This window comes from Molossus molossus, unplaced genomic scaffold (genome assembly GCF_014108415.1).
Source record: "Molossus molossus isolate mMolMol1 unplaced genomic scaffold, mMolMol1.p scaffold_m16_p_2, whole genome shotgun sequence".
Taxonomy (NCBI): domain Eukaryota; kingdom Metazoa; phylum Chordata; class Mammalia; order Chiroptera; family Molossidae; genus Molossus; species Molossus molossus.
The window spans coordinates 67,984,845-68,004,101 of NW_023425355.1; the positions used below are offsets into that span (position 1 = coordinate 67,984,845).

General features: G+C 39.1%; 1 protein-coding gene and 1 pseudogene across 1 annotated transcript in view; one reads left to right on the top strand and one right to left on the bottom strand.

Annotated features, from left to right (window-relative positions):
- GPC3 (glypican 3) overlaps positions 1-19,257 on the bottom strand; it is an 827,003-nt gene that overhangs the window by 264,988 nt on the left and 542,758 nt on the right. The window lies entirely within an intron of this gene.
- LOC118635998 lies at positions 2,230-2,737 on the top strand (annotated as a pseudogene).

Genomic DNA, 19,257 nt, shown 5'->3' on the forward strand with positions numbered 1-19,257 from the left:
TGGATGCCACCCTCTAAAGCTTTGCTCTTTTACACTCATATAGCAATGATTTAAAAAATGGCACCAGCTTTCTTATCTCAATTCTAAATGATTTGGTTAAATTATTTGTAGAGTTTGTATATTTTCACTTTCAGAGAGAAGCCTAAATGAACCAACCTCTATAGGAAGATAAATATTACCATATGTCTCCCTTGTGCCAGATAGTGTGCTAAATGTTATCACTCCCATTTTATAGGTGAGGACACTGAGGCTCAGGGAGGTTAAGTGACTTGCCTAAGGCAAATGAACAGTAGATTCCATCTGACTTTGAACCCATTTGTCAGACTTTAAAGCTTATGCAATATCACCTTGCTAGAAAAAAAAATGCTTGATTTCTAGTTCTTTACATTCTTTATTTGGAGGTTAGAATTGCAAGTCTTCTAAAACATACTCAACATAGCCCAAGTGAATGTATAGACTGTACACTTTACAAAAAATATTACAAATACCTTGTAAAGCCCTGCCCATTTTGGCTCAGCTGTTAGAGCGTCGGCCCGCGGACCAAAGACTCTCGAGTTTGATTCTGGTCAAGGGCACATATCTTGGTTGTGGTTCTGTCCCTGGCCCCAGTTGGGGTTGTGCGGGAGGCAACCATTAGATGTTTCTCTCTCCCCACGCTCCCCCACACTCTATCTGAAGACAAATGGAAAAATATCCTTGGGTGAAGATTAAAAAAAAAATACCTCATGAAGACAGAGGATATACCTTTGTCACTTCTGTACCTCCACAGAATTCAGACTGGATTTTATACACTGTAAGGCACTCAATAATGGTGAATTAATTGAAGTGAATGCAAAGAAACTCCTCCTATCAGGATTAGCACGACATTCTACTGATAGGCAATCTCAGTTTCTGGATTTCTCATGATAGTAATGATAGTATTTACTAAATTATTTATCTCTTTTTTTTTTTAATCCTCACCCAAGGATAGTTTTCTATTTAACATCAGATAGAGTGGGAGGAGGGGGAGAGAGAGAGATATCACATTGATGTGAGAGAGACACATCTACTTGTTGCCTCCTGTTTGATCTGACCAGGGCCAGGGTGAACCGAGTACATGCCCTTGACCAGAATCGAACCCAAGACTCACTGGTCTGGGGGAAGACGCTCTAACCGCTGAGCCAAACTGGTCAGGGCTAAATTATTTATGTCTTTATAAAGGCATAAATGGCATTTAGTTTGTATAGTTTGAGAAAGTTTTCCATATATAAATAAATTCTTGGATTAGAAAAAAATCTAGAATCAGCAGTAGCATAACCTCCATTGTAAAAGACAGCACATAGACTCTAATATTCATACTAGCTATTCTTAATAGTTTATCTTAATGGGTTGAAACAAAAGTTGCAGACACTTTAAAATATAGTTGACTCTAGAACAACACTTATGGGTCCACTTATATGTGGATTTTCTTTCAATAAATATATATAAGAATGTAAACATATTTTCTATTCCTTATGATTTTCTTAATAACATTTTTCTCTAGATTATTTTATTGTAAGGATACGATAAAATATATATAACATACAAAATATGTGTTAATTGACTGTTTATGTTCTTGATAAGACTTCACGCCTACAGTAGGCTATTATTAGTTTAGTTTTGGGGAAGTCAAAAGTAATACACAGATTTTCAACTGCATGAGAGGAAGGCCAGTCCCTCACCCCCACACTGTACAAGGGTCAACTGTATTCCATTTGGCTTTGGAATATTTAATACTGAATTTTTCACATGTGCTTATGTAATGCTATTTGACTTGGGCTAATATTAATTTCAAATGAAGAATCTACATTCTCTGAATTGCCCTAACTGGTAGCAGTCTGGTGAGGGTGCTTTAGGCTGGGGGGCTGCCTGGTTGGATCAGGGAATTATGTTCCAATCACTTCCAAAGCAAATAATGCAGATAAGAATAACTTAGGGCAGACTGTGCATCAGAAAATTATGTCCTTAGACATATATGTCTTTACTTTTGTTAAAGCAGGGGAAATATTCATGAAACAAAACCTTGATTTTTGGTCCATAAATATCTATACTCCAACAACATAATTCACTGTGAGAGTCTATTCCACCAGGATCAGTGTTCTTAGTCAGTACATTCAAGAGCACAGGACACACCCTTTTGCAGTCGGTGCTGCCTGGGTCGCCTGTGTCTGGGCAAAGCACAGAAACCTTGAGCAGGAAGGAAACGCCTTCATGGGAGGGTGCGCAGCCCTTCTCCCCGAAGAGGCACAGTTAGGAGCTGGAAATGCCATAGGAAAGCCCCACGATGGTACAGTGTATCAGAAACATGAGCCCATCTTTTTCTAGTCCATTGGAAATCCATTTACTTTTAGATGCTTGAATGGCATACTCATTGATGGAAATTACAGGGCAATATCGAAAGTCGTGTACAGATCGTGCACTGGGAGGGATCGGCTTGGCCCTGTGAAAATGAGTGATAGTACATGGCTGACATCAGAAATTCAGAACCCTCTGGCTGTAGGACAGTATATCAACAACTGTTCCAGTGACAGACTGGCCAATGTCTGTTACCAGGAGCTGGACATGCCCTTTCCCAGTTGAGCTGCAGCAGTACCTCCCCAACATCGCCTACAGCTGTCACGAACAAAGCCCACTTGGATGTGTTATGCTGGTCACGCTCAGGGACATCAGACAAGGAGAAGAGCTCTTCTCAAACTACTCTACAATTGTCGCTGACTAAATGAGCACTGGGTTTTCTACTCAACTGCTGAGTTCATGTTAATGTTTCTGTTCACTGTTTCTCTGCATTCCCCCTGCAGAACACATACTTGCAATCTAATTGGAGTGGGAATTTTATTTCTGTGGATATTTTATTTATGTTTCAGCCCCATGGTAAAAACCATTTGCTTCATTGAGATTCTAATTTAGTTCATTTTCACTTAAATACACAGGAGCTTATTATATTAAAACCTATTGTCTGAACTTATAATTTCCATGTTCCTTTTGTTTATGTAATATATCTCTGTGGTGGTGTATACAATTTAGCCAACTCATCTGCAATTCTTTTACTGTCGATGTGTGTGAACTTCTGTAGAAACTTTATTTTTACAGAATAAGCTAAATAAAGCCAAATTTATTTTTTGTGTCAAAAAAAAAGAGCACAGGACACATTCTCTTGACCAACACCTGGTCCAAATGCAGCACCTGAAATCAAAATCTTACACACGTCTTTCACAGTAACTTGTCTACTTGCAACCCGCAGCTGTAAAATCACCTTTCCCATTGATTGTATGTTGTTTTCACCAGTAAAGACTAATTGGGCCACAGCAAGACTTTCAAGTTTTCAACCCCTCCCAATCTATTGGAAAGGTACAGCTGAGGCAAAAGTAGGATGGTTAAGAAATAAGAAATGTAGGCAGTCTGCAGTCTGATCTTTCTTCCCAAGTTACCTAATGTGGCATTATGGAGCTGACTTACCAAGGCTCTATGTGGGCTAAGGGGCAAACAATGGCATCCTGCCAACACCTCCACTTCCCTATCTGAAATGTGCCACATCTTATCAGATAGTCTGTATATTCTTCCACAAATCTATTATGAAGCAAAATCTTCTCATATACAAAGAATTTGTCAAATGTAGGCAAATTCTACCTACCTTTGGGCCCTTCTCTGCACATATTTCACCTCCACACCGTGTGAGCTTTAGGTGAATATTATGATCTTATTTCAAGAAGTGGACATGAAAAGAAAACCTAATTTACAAAGACATGCAGTGTTCACATTGGTCCTTTCATCTTCATACTTGGGAAACATCAGGCTATGCTGGGAGACCTGGGTATTAATTTGCAGTTGCACTTGCTGAAGAAACCAGACTCCCAAAGTGGGACTTTAGAAATTAGTATCCTGCCCGGGACTTTCAGGTTTTTAAATAAGAAGTGCAATTCAGCTTCCTTTCACCTACTAATGTACCTAGTCAAGGATGCTGCTACCTTTAAATTTAGTTAGTTGAAGTGAATGTATTAGGCAGGGGAGTGTCTCTATCAATAGACTTAGAATATAAAGACTTTTTGTTTTCCATTAACCGTGATTTATTTTTTAAAATATGTTTCGATTGATTTTTTAGAGAGAGAGAAAGGGAGAGATAGAAACATCCTTGTGAGAGAGAAACATCAATCAGCTGCCTCCTGCATGCCCCCTACTGGGGATCAAGCCTGCAATCCAGGCATGTGCCCTGACCAGGAATTGAACTGGGACCTCTCAGTCCATGGGACGATGCTCAATTCACTGAGCCACACCAGCCAGGCATGAACTGTGATTTTTAAGGGTGCCATTATTAATGTGCCAGAACCTGTGGCAGGGAAAGCAATAGTTCTATGAAGTGTTATGACACTTGAAAAATAAGAAGGCAGAGCCTCTGACCATACCCAGGCCAGCAGGTCATTCTAGTAACCTTAGAACCATTCTTTTCTAACCAGGCTCCAGAAGCACTGGTTTTGTACATACATGAGAATACACTACTGGGTCCCAGCAAGGTATAGTGAAGAACCCAGTAGACTGAACATCAAAAGACCTGGCCTACAACCCCACTTCTTCCTCTCACCCTTAACAAGGATTTCATGCCCCCCCCCCCCATGGTACATGATTTACACTTAAAGACAAATCATCTTCCTTCACCATATATTTCACCCCCTTTACTCTTTACTACCCCATTAAGATATGATAATATATTTTAATCCTCACCCAAGGACATGATGAGAGAGAGAGAGAGAAACATTGATGTGAGAAACATCAATCAGTTGTCTTCCATACGTGCCCTGACTGAGGATCAAACACACAACCCAGGTATGTGCTCTGACTGGAAACAGAACCCACAATCTTTTAGTACACGGTACAATGTTCAACAATTGAGCTAGGGCAGACATGTTATTTGAGAGCCATATTTTATTCCGGGCTCTTGAATAAATGGGGAAAATTACTTTCCACGTTGAATAGGTTACCAAAGATTATGAAACCATGCAAAGCATTTGGTTTGATGTTATTTATACATGTACCACATATATAATTCAGACACTCCACTGGTTAAAATCTAACTGTGTTCTTTCTTAGGCCCCCATTTGTGATTGGTTCTGGGAGCTCTCAGTAGACAAAAAATCTCAGACTTCATCTTGCCCTCTGGATGGCTGAGCGGAGAAAGAGAGTCTACAGTATACTGTAAGCTTCTCAACATTACTAATACCTCACATTTGTAACATAGTACCTTATTCCAGCCTCATGCTTCACAGGTCTATGTCCATTCACCATTCCCTCCAGTGAGTCCTTCAAAAATCCTCTGAGACACACAGAGGAAGTATTATTAACCTCAATGTGGAGATAAGGAAACTGAAGCTCACAAAGGTTAAGGAACTTAAACAAAGCCACAGTACCAGTAAATGGCAGAGTTGGGACTTGAACCCAAACCTGACTATAATATCTTTCTATGCTGGATTTCTGTCTAGAGGGTAGACTCTAGGCTACCCAGTATTGGTTATGACCAAACTCTACAGTGCTGTGGACATAATTGGAGAAGAGTAATAATTAGGCAGAATTTAGAAGCATATTTCAAAGAAGGTGTAGTTATTAAAGGTAGACAGGAAACTGACATCCAATTTTAATGTAAATTACAGGAAGTATTTCTAGTGGAGTGATTTAAATGTAGCCTTCCATGTAAGAGTCAATTAACCGTACTAAAACACTGGATGTCAAGTTACATGGGAGGGGTGGCTCCCTAAGTAGGTCCTCCTTGCTATTTGCAGGATGACCCTGAACCATGGCTCCTGAAGTCAGATCCTTGCACCAGCTAAAAAATCTGTAATTCATACAATCCAGGTCTAGTCTGAAATCTGGAGTGAGTATATTCTTTATACTTTCCTCCCAAACGGAGATTCCAGGTTAATCCTATGGCTACAAAAATGCAACTGGTTTAAGCTTTTAGGTTTTATAGCCTAAAAGATATGGAAACGGGGGTGGGAAGGTGTTACTGCATTAAAGTATACCTCTGACTCTCTCCCACTCTCAACTAGCTCCAACAGATTTATATTTCTCTTGAATTAAAAATAAGATAAAGGCTTTACATTTTCTTTCTTAAGGAATATATAAGGGTGTGTGTGTGTGAGGGGGGGTTTGGCAGTCATGATATTTTCTTTCTTTTTTTTTTTTTTTTGCAATTTTTATTAATGTATTTTTGTTACAAATGTTTCTCCCTTTTCCCCATTGACACCCTCCTCCAGATCCCACCAACCCCCTCACAGCATTGTTGTCTGTCCATTGGTTATGCTTATGCTTATATGCATATAAATTCTGTGGTTTATCTCTTCTCTCCCCCCTTCTGAGGTTGTCAGTTTGAACCATATTTCTATGTCCCTGGGCCTATTTTGTTCATCCACTTATTTTGTTCATTATATTCCACAAATGAGTGAGAGCATGTGATATTTGTTTTTCTCTGATTGGCTTATTTCGCTTAGCATAATACTCTTCAGGTTCCTCAATGTCATCTCCAATGATAGATCTTTCTTTCTTACAGCTGCATAATATTCCGTTGTGTATATGTACCACAGATTTTTTTAATCCACTCATGTATTGGTGGACATTTTGACTGTTTCCAGACCTTACTGATTGTAAACAGTGATACTATGAACATATATTTTTTCTGGTGGGTATCTCAGGCTTCTTTTATTTTATTTTTTTGTTCTTTTTTCCAATTTAATTATTTTCATTCATTTATTTATTTTTGTTACAGATGTTTCTCCCTTTTCCCCTACTGATTCCCCATCCTCCTCCCTCCCCACCCTGTCCCCAGTTTCGTTGTCTATGTCCATTGTTCATGCATACATGCATATAAGTTCTATGCTTTATCTCCCCCCACCTCTTCTGGGGATTGTCAGTCTGTAACCTATTTCCACGTCTCTGGGACTACCCTGTTCTTTAGACTGTTATGTTCATTATATTCCACAAAGAAGTGAGATCATATGATATTTGCCTTTCTGTATTTGGCTTGGTTTCCTTAGGATAATACTTTCTAGGTCCCTCCATTTCATCTAAAAGATAAGAGCTCTTTCTTTCTTACAGCTGCATAGTACTCCATTGTGTATATGTACCACTGCTTTATTTATTTATTTATTTATTTATTTATTTAATTTTTTTATTTTTTATCCTCACCCGAGGACATTTTTCCATTTTTTGTACAGACAGAGTGGGAGGGAGAGAGAGGAAGAGAGAGAGAGGGAAACATCGATGTGAAAGAGACACATCGAGTGGCTGCCACCCACACCACCAACCAGGGCCAGGGACAAACTGCAACCGAGGTACATACCCTTAGCGGGAACCGAACCCGGTCTCTCCGGACCGCAGGTGGACGCTGTAACCGCTGAGCCAAACCGGCCAGGGCTACCACTGCTTTTTTACCCATTTGTCTACTGAAGAACATTTGAGCTGTTTCCAGATCTCAGCTATTGTAAATAGTGCTGCTATGAACATGGGGGTACATATATTCTTTCTGATTGGTGTTTCAGGTTTCTTAGGGTATATTCCTGGAAGTGGGATCACTGGGTCAAATGGCAATTCAACTTTTAATTTTTTGAGGTAACACCATATTGTTTTCCATAGTGGTTGCACCAGTCTGCATTCTCACCAGCAGTGCACTAGAGTCCCCTTTTCTCCACACCCTCGCCAGCACTTGTTTGATGATTTGTTGATGGCAGCCATTCTGGCAAGTGTAAGGTGATACCACATTGTTGTTTTAATTTGAGCATTTTTTCATATCTCTCTTGGCCATTTGTATGTCCTATTTGAAGAGGTGTCTACTTAGGTCCTCTGCCCATTTTTTTTTTTTTTTTTTTTTTTTTTTATCCTCACCTGAGGACATTTTTCCATTTTTTGTTCAGATAGAGTGGGAGGAAGAGAGAGAGAGAGAAACATCGATGTGAAAGGGACACATCGAGTGGTTGCCACCCTCACGACCCACCAGGGCTGGGGACAAACCGCAACTGAGGTACGTGCCCTTAGCGGGAACCGAACCCGGGTCTTTCTGTACCGCAGGCCTACGCTCCAACCGCTGAGCCAAACCGGCCAGGGCCCTCTGCCCATTTTTAATTGGATTTTTTGTCTTCCTTTTGTTGAGATGTATGAGCACTCTATATATTTTGGAAATTAGCCCCTTATCTGATATATCTTGGCAATTATGCTCTCCCATATAATAGGTTCCCTTTCCATTTTTATGGTTGTCTTTTGCTGTGCAGAAGCTTTTGAGTTTGATGTAGTACCAAGTGTTCATTTTCTCCTTTGTTTCTGTTGCCTTAGGCGATGTATCAGTGAAAATTCTGCTGTGTGTGATGTCTGAAATTTTGTTGCCTACATTTTCTTCTAGGATTTTTATGGCTTCACTAGTCACATTTAAGTTTTCTATCCATTTTGAGTTTATTCTTGTGTATGGTGTAAGTTGGTGGTGTACCTGTCCAATGTTCCCAACATCATTAAAAAGGCTGTCTTTACTCCATTGTATGCTCTTGCCACCTTTGTCAAATATTAATTAGGCATAAATTTTGGGGTCATTTTCCAGGTTCTTGGTTCTGTTCCATTGATCTAACTGCCTGTTCTTGTGCCGGTACCAGGCTGTTTTGATTACAGTAGCTTTGTAGCATAACCTGATATCCAGTATTGTGATCCCTCCTACTTTGTTCTTCTTTTTCAATACTGCTGGTTATTTGAGGTCTTTTTTGGTTCTATATAAACTTTTGCAGTATTTGTTCTAGTTCTGTGAAATATGTTGTTGGTATTTTAATGGGGATTACACTGAATCTATAGATCACTTTGGTTAGTATGGACATTTTAATGATGCTAATTCTTCCTATCCATGAAAAAGGTATATGCTTCCACTTTTTTTGTATCTTCCTCTATTTCTTTTCTAAATGACCTGTAGTTTTGTGAGAACAGGTCCTTTACTTCTTTGGTTAAGTTTATTCCTAGGTATCTATTTTTTTTTTTTTTTTGCTGCAGTGATAAATGGGATTGATTTTTTGTGTGTATGTGTGTTTTATCTCATGTCCCATAATAGAAGAAGAAGGTGGAGGGAGGGGAGGGGCAGAAGCAAAAAGGGAAACATTCCCATTAGTGAGTCTGTGTCACAAGAAGATCCTGGAAATATCATACTGCCCTCGAAAATATGACTGCTTTTGAGGGGGAAGATGGCTCTCCCACTGAACTGTACACAGTGATTAGTACAACTTCTTCTCTCTTCAGAACTGTACCTGAGGTCATCAAGACTGAAGGACCTCTAGAGGGTTTTTTCAATTATATTAATTATATAACTTTTCTGCTAGAATCCAGCTGATTATTATGGTCCCAAGGAGTGCTTTTCTGAGTACTATTGCTAAATAATTTGTATAAATTTAGTCTTTGATCATCAATAGACTCATCAGAACCCTGAATAATTAAAAATAAACCTTCCTCTATGGTTATGCAATTTAAATATCAGTTCTGACCCTATAATACACTCTGGAGTAATAGATATTTTAGATAGAGGATTGTGGTGGAATGGGGTGGGGCAGGAATTCCATAAGTTTCCAGTGAAAATGAAATAATGAACTTCAGCCTGGCTGGTGTGGCTCAGTGGATTGAGTGTTGTCCCATGGAATGAGTGGAATGAGTGGAATGAGTGGAATGACCAGGTATGGTTCCTGGTCAGAAAACATGCCTGCATTGCTGGCTCAATCCCCAGTAGGGGAAGTGCAGGAGGCACAGATTGATGTTTCTCTCTCATATGGATATTTCTTTCTCTAAAAAAAAAAAAAAATCAATAAAAATATTTCAAAAAGAAATAATGAACTTCACTTCATTCTGTTGAATTGTGTATTATACTGTTGTTTAATTTAATTAGATCTTTAAAAATTTAAAACAAATATACATTGAAATGATGTGATATACAACAAAAATATTTTAATAGTAGTAACCATGCCCATTTAACAATTCTACAGGTATAATAAAAATACTAAAATATGTTAATGTTTAGTCTGTGGTTAAAGTTTTGTCTTGTTACTTTCCCCAGGGCTTTTACTAATGATTTAAATTTGCCGCACTACATAACTATTTGCATTGCTTCCATAAACAGCATGGAAGTAGCTCAAATGAATACTGATTAATAGAAATGAACAAACATTTGGCGGGGCAAACTATTCTTATTATATACTTGTAATCATTACATTCTTTGTCTTACAATTAGATGGGCATGGCAGGTATTTTTCATTCACTTTTCCTACAGAAAATATGCATATGAGCATTAAATTAAATTATAACAATGTACTTCAGGAAGCACATCATTATTAATTAACTATTGATTGATCTAGATACAGAGCACAAGGATAATGAATAGACTTGGTGACAATGTTGATAATATATGTGCCCCCCCAAAACGTTTTGCTGTGATTCATCAATTGCTTGACCATTAACATGAAAGTTCACTAGTAATCTGTAATGTATTATGAATCAAGTTATTTTAAGAAATTAGGTGTCATTACTTGAACATTCCATTCAAATCAGCTCTTTAAAAAAAAAACGCAATCCAAAATAAGGAACCAATGTCCTACAGATTGGTCTGCTGTTAAATTGAACTACAGGACTATAACATGGTCAAAGGAGCATAAAATTTGGAGTCAGAAGACCTGAGTTTTACTGCCAGCTCATCCTCCTACCACTTCAATAACTCAAGACAAGTCATTCAATTTCCTTCAGACTCAACTTTCTCATCTTCACAATGGAGATAAATAAGAAGGTCAAATAAAATAATGGATGAAAGAATGTAATATCTCCTACATCCAGATAGAGAAATCTGACTCATTTATTCAGTAAGTGAGGACTACTTACCTTCTGCAGCCTGCTTCCTGTGTTAGAATCCTGGCTCAGCTTGACAAGTAAATAACTAGTTGTAAATAATATTTGTAGGAATTCTTTAACTGGGGACTTTTGAAAGACAGGAAAAGGGTTTGATAAGACTGGGTCCTCACTCTGAAAGGGAACCACATTGAGTATGCCCACCTTGTTTGTGTGTTACACAGTCTGATCTGTTTTTCTTTGGGATACCTGACATATCCTCTTCTGTTCTTCAGGGCCTCAATCTATATTTATGAGAAATATTGGCCTGTAGTTTTCCTTTTTTGTAGTGTCTTTATCTGGTTTATAATTACAGTTATGTTAGCCTCATAAAACAAATTAGGAAGTTTTCCTTCTTGATTTTTTTAGTATAGCTTGAAAAGAATGGGTATTAGTTCTTCTTTGAATGTTTGGCAAAACTCCCCTGTGAAGCTGTCTGGGCGCGGGCTTTTGTTTGCTGGGAGATTCTTGATTACATCTTTAATTTCCTTAGTTGTTATTGGTCTGTTCAAGTATTCGATCTCTTCCCAGTTAATTTTGGAAAACTGTGTGTTTCTGTAAATTTGTGTATTTCACATGGATTGTCCAATTTGTTAGCATATAATTGTTCATAAAATTTTTAATGATCCTCTGTATTTCTGTGGTGTCAGTTTTACTTCTGCTCTTTCATTTCTGATTCTCTTTGTTTCTTGGTGAGTTTAGCTAAGGGTCCATCAGTCTTGATTATCTTTTCAAAGAACCAGCTCTTTGTTTCATTGATGCTTACAATTTTTTTTTTTTTTTTTTTTGGTCTCAATGTCATTTATTTCTGCTCTGATCATTACTATTTTCTTCCTTATACTTGCTCCGGGGTTTTCTTATTGTTTGCTTTCTAGTTCTTTAAGTTGTGAGGTTAGGTGGTCAATTAGAAATTTTTCTTGTTTCTTGATGCAGGCTTGCAGTGCTATGAACTTCCCTCTCAGGACTGCATTTGCTGCATCCCATAAATTTTGTATTGTTGTCTGTTTATTTTCATTGGTTCCCAGGAAGGTTTCAGATTGTTCCTTGATCTACCTGGTAACAAATTCATTGTTTAAGAACATGCTATTTAGGCGGGAGGGAAATGGCGGCGAAGTGAATGGAGCTACACAGACCATCTCCCAGGACCAAACTGGATTTACAATGAAAATAAAGGCAAATCGTCAGGAAGGGGCAACCGAAAGACACCTTGGAGGAACACATAACCAGAAACACCAACTCAATCCTGGTAGGCTTGTGAGGACGTGAGAGGGGGCCAGGAGCCCATGGTCCGCAGCGGCCTGGGCAGGGACCAGGGAACTCGGCAGGAAGTTACTGCTACCACCTCCCTTGCGACCCTGCCTGAGTCCTGCGAACTCTGTTGCCAGCTAAGCCCTCGGCTGGTGCCGCACAGACTTGCTGGGACCAGGGGACGCCGCGGGACCAGGGGACTCAGCGGGAAGTTGTTGCTACCACTTCCCCTGAGACTCCTCATGAGTCCTGCGAACTCTGATGCCCGCTAAACCTTCCACTGGTGCCGCACAGACTCGCTGGGACCAGGGATGTTGGCGAGACCAGAAGGCTCGGCGGGAAGTTGCTGCTACTGCCTCCCTTGCGACCCTGCATGGGTCCTGGGAACTCTGTTGCCTGCTAAGCCCTCGGCTGGTGCAGCACGGACTCACAGGGACCAGGGGACTCGGTGCCACGCAGCTACCAAGGCTGAGTCTCGCGAACTCTGCATGCTAAGCCATCGGCTGGTGCTGCGCGGACTCGCAGGGACCAGGGGACTGTGCTGGAAGCTACTGCCACCTCTGCAGTGTCCCGCTACCGCGGCTCAGTCCTGGGGTTTCTGCTGAGAGCAATGCCCTTGGTTGGGGCCACAGCCAAGCCTCCCTTGGCTGGAAGCAGCGCCCTCGGGTTAAAAGTCCCAGGTGGCTCCACCACGCAGATTCCAGACAGAGGCTAAATTGGCAGCAGCCACTCACCTTGGACTCTGGCAGAGGGAAGGCATACTGGATTAGAACTGTATGGGGACACTCGGGTTTTGGAGGGTGCTAAGAGCTCTCGCTGAGTGCAGCCACGCAGGACTGTGGTCATTTTACTCCTTCCCAGGGCCCTGGGGAGAGGCGGTGGCTTCTCCATCGGAGATTCAACCCCAACTGGTGACCATTGAAATGCTGATTGAGGCCCATTAACAACCAACAGCTGTCTTACTGTCAGGAAATCATATTACACTGAGCACCAGAGAGCTTTTAGCAGGCAACTCAGAAACCAAGGGTCTGCAGGTGACTTCTACTAATAGCCTCCAGGCAAAAAAAGCTAGAGGATAAATACCATTCCCTGGACTAGCAACAATAACAAGAAAAGCTAAGACTTGACGGTGGTGTTTAAAGTGGGTCCGCCCTGGCGCATGCAAAACCAGGAGAGGGATCCACAAACAGCAGAACACCAACACCCATGGGGAAAATTTAGCAGACTCCAAACCCACTGTGATAGCCAAAATGGTGAAAAACAGAAACAAAAGCCAAATGAAAGAACAAGAGACCTCTACGGAAGATGAGATAAAGGAGGTGCAGTTAAGCAACTTAACAGAACTAGAATTTAGAGCCATGATGTTGAGGAACCTTAACAGCATGTGTAAGGATATGATCACCATGAGTAAAGACATAGATATGTTGAAAATCAACCGGTTGGAAATTAAAAAATAACAGGAAGAGATGAAGAATGACATATCAGAAATGAAGAACACATTGGAAGGTCTAAAAAGCAGAGTAGGGGAAGCTGAGGACCGGATCAGTGAATTAGAAGACAGGCTAGAAGAAATGAACAAATCAGAAAACCAAAAGGAAAAAACGATTAAAAAACAGAAAGACAGCTTAAGAGAACTGTGGGACAACTGGAAATGGAATAATATTCGCATCATAGGAGTCCTGAAGAAGAAAATAAGCAAGGGTTAGAGAATACATTCAAAGAAATGATGATAGAAAACTTTCCTAATTTGGTAAAGGAAGAAGGCATTCAAGTTCAAGAAGCACAGAGAGCCCCAAGTAAGAAGAACCCAAACAGGCCCACACCAAGACACATAGTAATCAAACTGCCAAAAATTAAAGACAAACAGAGAATCCTAAAAGCAACAAGAGATAAGCAACAGGTTACCTACAAACGGAACCCCATAAAGCACTCAGCTGACTTCTCACAAGAAACACTACAGGCTAGAAGGGAATGGCATGAAGTAATCAAGATCATGAAAAACAAGGATATGAATCCAAGACTACTCTATCCAGCAAGGCTATCATTCAAAATAGAAGGTCAAATAAAGAGCTTCCCAGACAAAAAAAGACTAAGGGAATACATTAGCACCAAATCAGCACTGCAAGAAATGTTAAAAGGAATGCTGTAATTACCAGGAGAAATGGGAAGAAAAATAGAACCACACTAAAGAAAAATGGCAATAAAAAAGTACATATCAATAATCACCTTAAATGTAAATGGATTGAATGCTCCCATAAAGAGACACAGAGTAGCTGATTGGATAAGAAAGCATGACTCATCTATATGTTGTTTACAAGAGACCCACCTCACAACAAAAGACTCAGGTAGATTGAAAGTGAAGGGATGGAAAAAAATCTTCCAAGCAAACAGAAAAGAAAAAAAAGCTGGGGTAGCAATACTCATATCTGATAAAATAGATTTCAGAATAAAGGCCATGATTAGAGACAAAGAAGGCCACTACATAATATTGAAAGGATCTATCCAACAGGAAGATATAACCTTGATAAACATATATGCACCCAATATAGGAGCACCAAAATATATTAAAAAACTTCTGGAGGACTTCAAAGGAGAAATCGATAGCAATACAACCATAGCAGGGGACTTCAACACCCAGCTGAAATCACTGGATAGACCCTCTAGACAAAAAATTAGCAAGGAAACAGAGACTCTAAATGAAGCACTAGACCAAATGGATTGAATAGATATCTGCAGAGAACTACACCCCAAAACTACAGAATTCACATTCTTCTCAAGTGTACATGGGACATTCTCAAACAGACCACATGTTAGGGCACAAACTAAGTCTCTACAAGTTCAAGAAGATTGAAATTATATCAAGCATCTTCTCAGATCACAATGGCATGAAACTAGAAATCAATTACAAGAAAAACATACAAAGACATTTGAACACATGGAAGCTAAATAGCATGTTATTAAACAATGAATGGGTCACCGAGGAGATCAAGGAAGAAATCAAAAACTTCCTGGAAACCAATGAAAATGAAGACGCAACAACACAAAATCTATGGGATGCAGCGCAAGCAGTTCTGAGAGGGAAGTTCATGGCACTACAGGCCTACCTCAAAAAAGAAGAAAAATCTCTAACAGACTATCTAACCTCACAACTTAAAGAACTGGAGAGCAAACAAAAATAAACCCCCAGAGCAAGTTGAAGGAAGGAAATAGTAAGGATCAGAGCAGAAATAAATGACATAGAGACCAATATACACTTCAAAGGATCAATAAAACAAAGAGCAGTTTTTTCGAAAAGATAAACAAGATTGATGGACCCTTAGCAAGACTCACCAAGAAACAAAGAGAGAGAACCCAAATACACATAATCAGAAATGAAAGAAGAGAGAAAACAACTGACACCACAGAAATACAAAAGATCGTTAACAACTACTATGAACAATTATATGGCAACAAATTCGACAATCTACGTGAAATGGACAAATTTCTAGAAACACAGTCTCCCAAAACTGGATCAGGAAGAGATAGAAAACTTGAACAGACCAATAACAACTAAGGAAATTGAAGATGTAATCAAGACTCTCCCAGCAAACAAAAGCCCAGGCCCGGAAGGCTTCACGGGGGAGTTTTACTGAACATACAAAGAATAACTAATACCCATTCCCTTCAAACTATTTCAAAAAATTCAAGAAGAAGGAAGACTTCCAAATTCCTTTTATGAAGCCAGCATAATTCTAATTCCAAAACAAGAAAAAGACGCAACAGAGAAAGAAAACTACAGGCCAATATCCCTGATGAACATAGATGCCAAAATCCTGAACAAAATACTAGCAAATCGGATCCAGCAATACACCAAAAAAATTATCTACCATGACCAAGTGGGATTCATCCCAGGGATTCAAGGCTGGTACAATATTCGCAAATCCATAAATGTGATACACTACATAAATAAAATGAAGTATAAAAACCACATGATAATATCAATAGATGGTCAAAAGCCTTCAACAAAATCCAGCATCCATTTCTGATAAAAACGCTCAGCAGTGCGGGAATAGAGGGATCTTATCTAGACATAATAAACGCCATATATGAAAGACCTACAGCTAACATCATACTCAATGGACAAAAACTAAAAGCATTTCCGTTAAGAACAGGAACAAGGCAAGGATACCGACTTTTGCCACTCCTATTTAACTTAGTACTGGAAGTCTTAGTCACAGCAATCAGACAGGAAGAAAAAACAAAAGGGTTCCAAATTGGAAAGGAGGAAGTGAAATTTCATTATTTGCAGATGACATGATACTATACATAGAAAACCCCAAAGACTCCATCAAAAGTTTACTAAACTTAATAAATGAACTTGGCACAGTAGCAGGATACAAAATTAACGTCAAGAAATTGACGGCATTCTTATACACCAATGATGAACTCACAGAAAGAGAAACTAAGGAAACAATCCCATTTACCATTGAGAAAAAAAAAAATATATATATATATATATACCTAGGAATAAACTTAACCAAAGAAATAAAGGATCTATTTGCAGAAAACTACAGGTCATTGAAAAAAGAAATAGAGGAACATATAAAAAAGTGGAAGCACATACCCTGTTCAGGGATTGGGAGAATTAACATCATTAAAATGTCCATATTACCCAAAGCAATATATAGATTCAACACAATCCCCATCCAAATACCAACGGCATACTTCACAGAAATAGAACAATTACTTCAAAAGTTCATATGGAACCAAAAAAGGCCTCGAATAGCCACAGCAATCTTGAAAGGGAAGAACAAAGTTGCAGGGATCACAATACCAGATTTCAGGTCATACTACAAAGCCACTATAATCAAAACAGCCTGGTACTGGCACAAGAACAGGAATATAGACCAGTGGAACAGAATAGAGAACCCAGAAATGGACCCAAGGCAATACACTCAATTAATATTTGACAAAGGTGGCAAGAGCATACAGTGGAGTAAGGACAGCCTCTTTAATAAATAGCGATGGGAAAATTGGACAGCTACTTGCAGAAAAATGAAACTAGATCATCAACTTACACCCTATACAAGAATAAACTCAAAATGGATAAAAGACTTAAATGGAAGTCATGAATCAATAAAAATCCTAGAAGAGATTGTAGGCACAAAATTTCAGACATCATACGCAGCAGAATTTTTACTGACACATCACCTAAGGCAATAGAAACAAAGGAGAAAATGAACACATGGGACTACATCAAACTCAAAAGCTTCTGCACAGCGAAAGATACAATCATCAAAACGGAAAGGCTACCCACTGTATGGGAGAGCATAATTGCCAATGATATATCAGATAAGGGGTTAATTTCCAATACATATAGAGTGCTCATACAACTCCACAAAGGAAGACAAAGAATCTAATTAAAAAATGGGCAAAGGAACTAAATAGACACCTCTCCAAACAGGAAATAGTAATGGCTTAGAAACATATGAAGAAATGATCATCATCAGTAATCATCAGAGAGATGCAAATTAAAACAAAAATGAGGTATCACCGCACACCTGTCAGAATGGCCGCCATCAACAAATCATCAAACAACAAGTGTTGGCAAGTGTGTGGAGAAAAGGGGACTCTAGTGCACTGTTGGTGGGAATGCTGACTGGTGCATCCACTATGGAAAACATTATGGTGTTACCTCAAAAAATTAAAAATTTAACTTCCATTTGACCCACTGATCCCACTTCTTGGAATATACCCTAAGAAGCATAAAACACCAATCAGGAAGAATATATGTACCCCCATGTTTGTAGCAGCACTATTTACAATCGCTAAGATCTGGAAACAGCCCAAGTGTCCATCGGTAGACAAATGGATAAAAAAGTTGTGGTACATATACACAATGGAGTACCATGCAGCTGTAAGAAAGAAAGAACTCTTATCCTTTGAGACTACATGGAGGGACCTTGAAAGTATCATCCTAAGTGAAACAAGCCAAACAGAGAAAGACAAGTTTCATATGATCTCACTTATTTGTGGAATATAATGAACATAACAGTCCGAGGAATGGGGTAGTTCCAGAGACGTGGAAGTGGGGTACAGACTGACAATCCCCTAAATAGGGGGGTTTTGGTGGAGAGATAAACCACAGAACTTATATGCATGTATGCATGAACAGTGGACATGGACAACAATCTGGGGAAAGGGTAGGGAGGGAGGGGGAGGGAGGAATCAGTGGGGGGAAAAGGAGAAACATCTGTAACAAAAATTAATTAAAAAAATAAAATAATATAAAAAAATAAAAATTAAAGTGAAAAAAAAAAAGAACATGCTATTTAGCTTCCATGTCTTTGTGTGTTTTTGTTGTAATTGATTTCTAGTTTCATGCCATTGTGATTTGAGAAGGTGCTTGCTAGGATTTTAATCTTCTTAAACAGGCAAAGATGTATTTTGTGTCGTACCTTATGGTCTATATTTGAGAGTGTCACATGTGCACATTAGAGGAATGTGAATTCTGCTGTTTGCGGTGTAATTATCTGTAGATATCTATTAAATCCATTTGATCTAGTGTCTCTGTAACCTTGTTAGTTTTTTTTGTCTAGAGGATCTATCCAGTGATGTCAGCTGGGTGTTGAACTCCCCTGCTATGTTTGTATTGCTGTTGATTTCTCCTTTGATGTCCTCCAGAAGTTTATAATATATGTTGGTGCTCCTATGTTGGGTGCATATATGTTTACCAAGGTTATATCTTCCTGCTGGATAGATCCTTTCAATATTCTGTAGTGGCCTTCTTTTTCTCTAGTTATGGCCTTCAGTTTGAAGTCTATTTTATCGAATATGAGTATTGCCACCACAGTTCTTTTTCCTTTCCATGTGCTTGGAAGATTTCTTTTCCATCCCTTCACTTTCAAACTATGTTCTTTTGTTGTGAGGTTGGTCTCTTGTAAAGAAGATATATATGGTTCATGCTTTCTTACCCAATCAGCTACACTGTGTATTTTTCTTTTTTTTTTTTGCTATTTATTTATTTTTATTAATTAATTAATTTTTTACAGATGTTTCTCCTTTATCCCCTACTGATTCCCCCCTCTCCCTCTTTCCCCACCCTATCCCCCTCTTTGTTGTCCATGTCCATTGTTC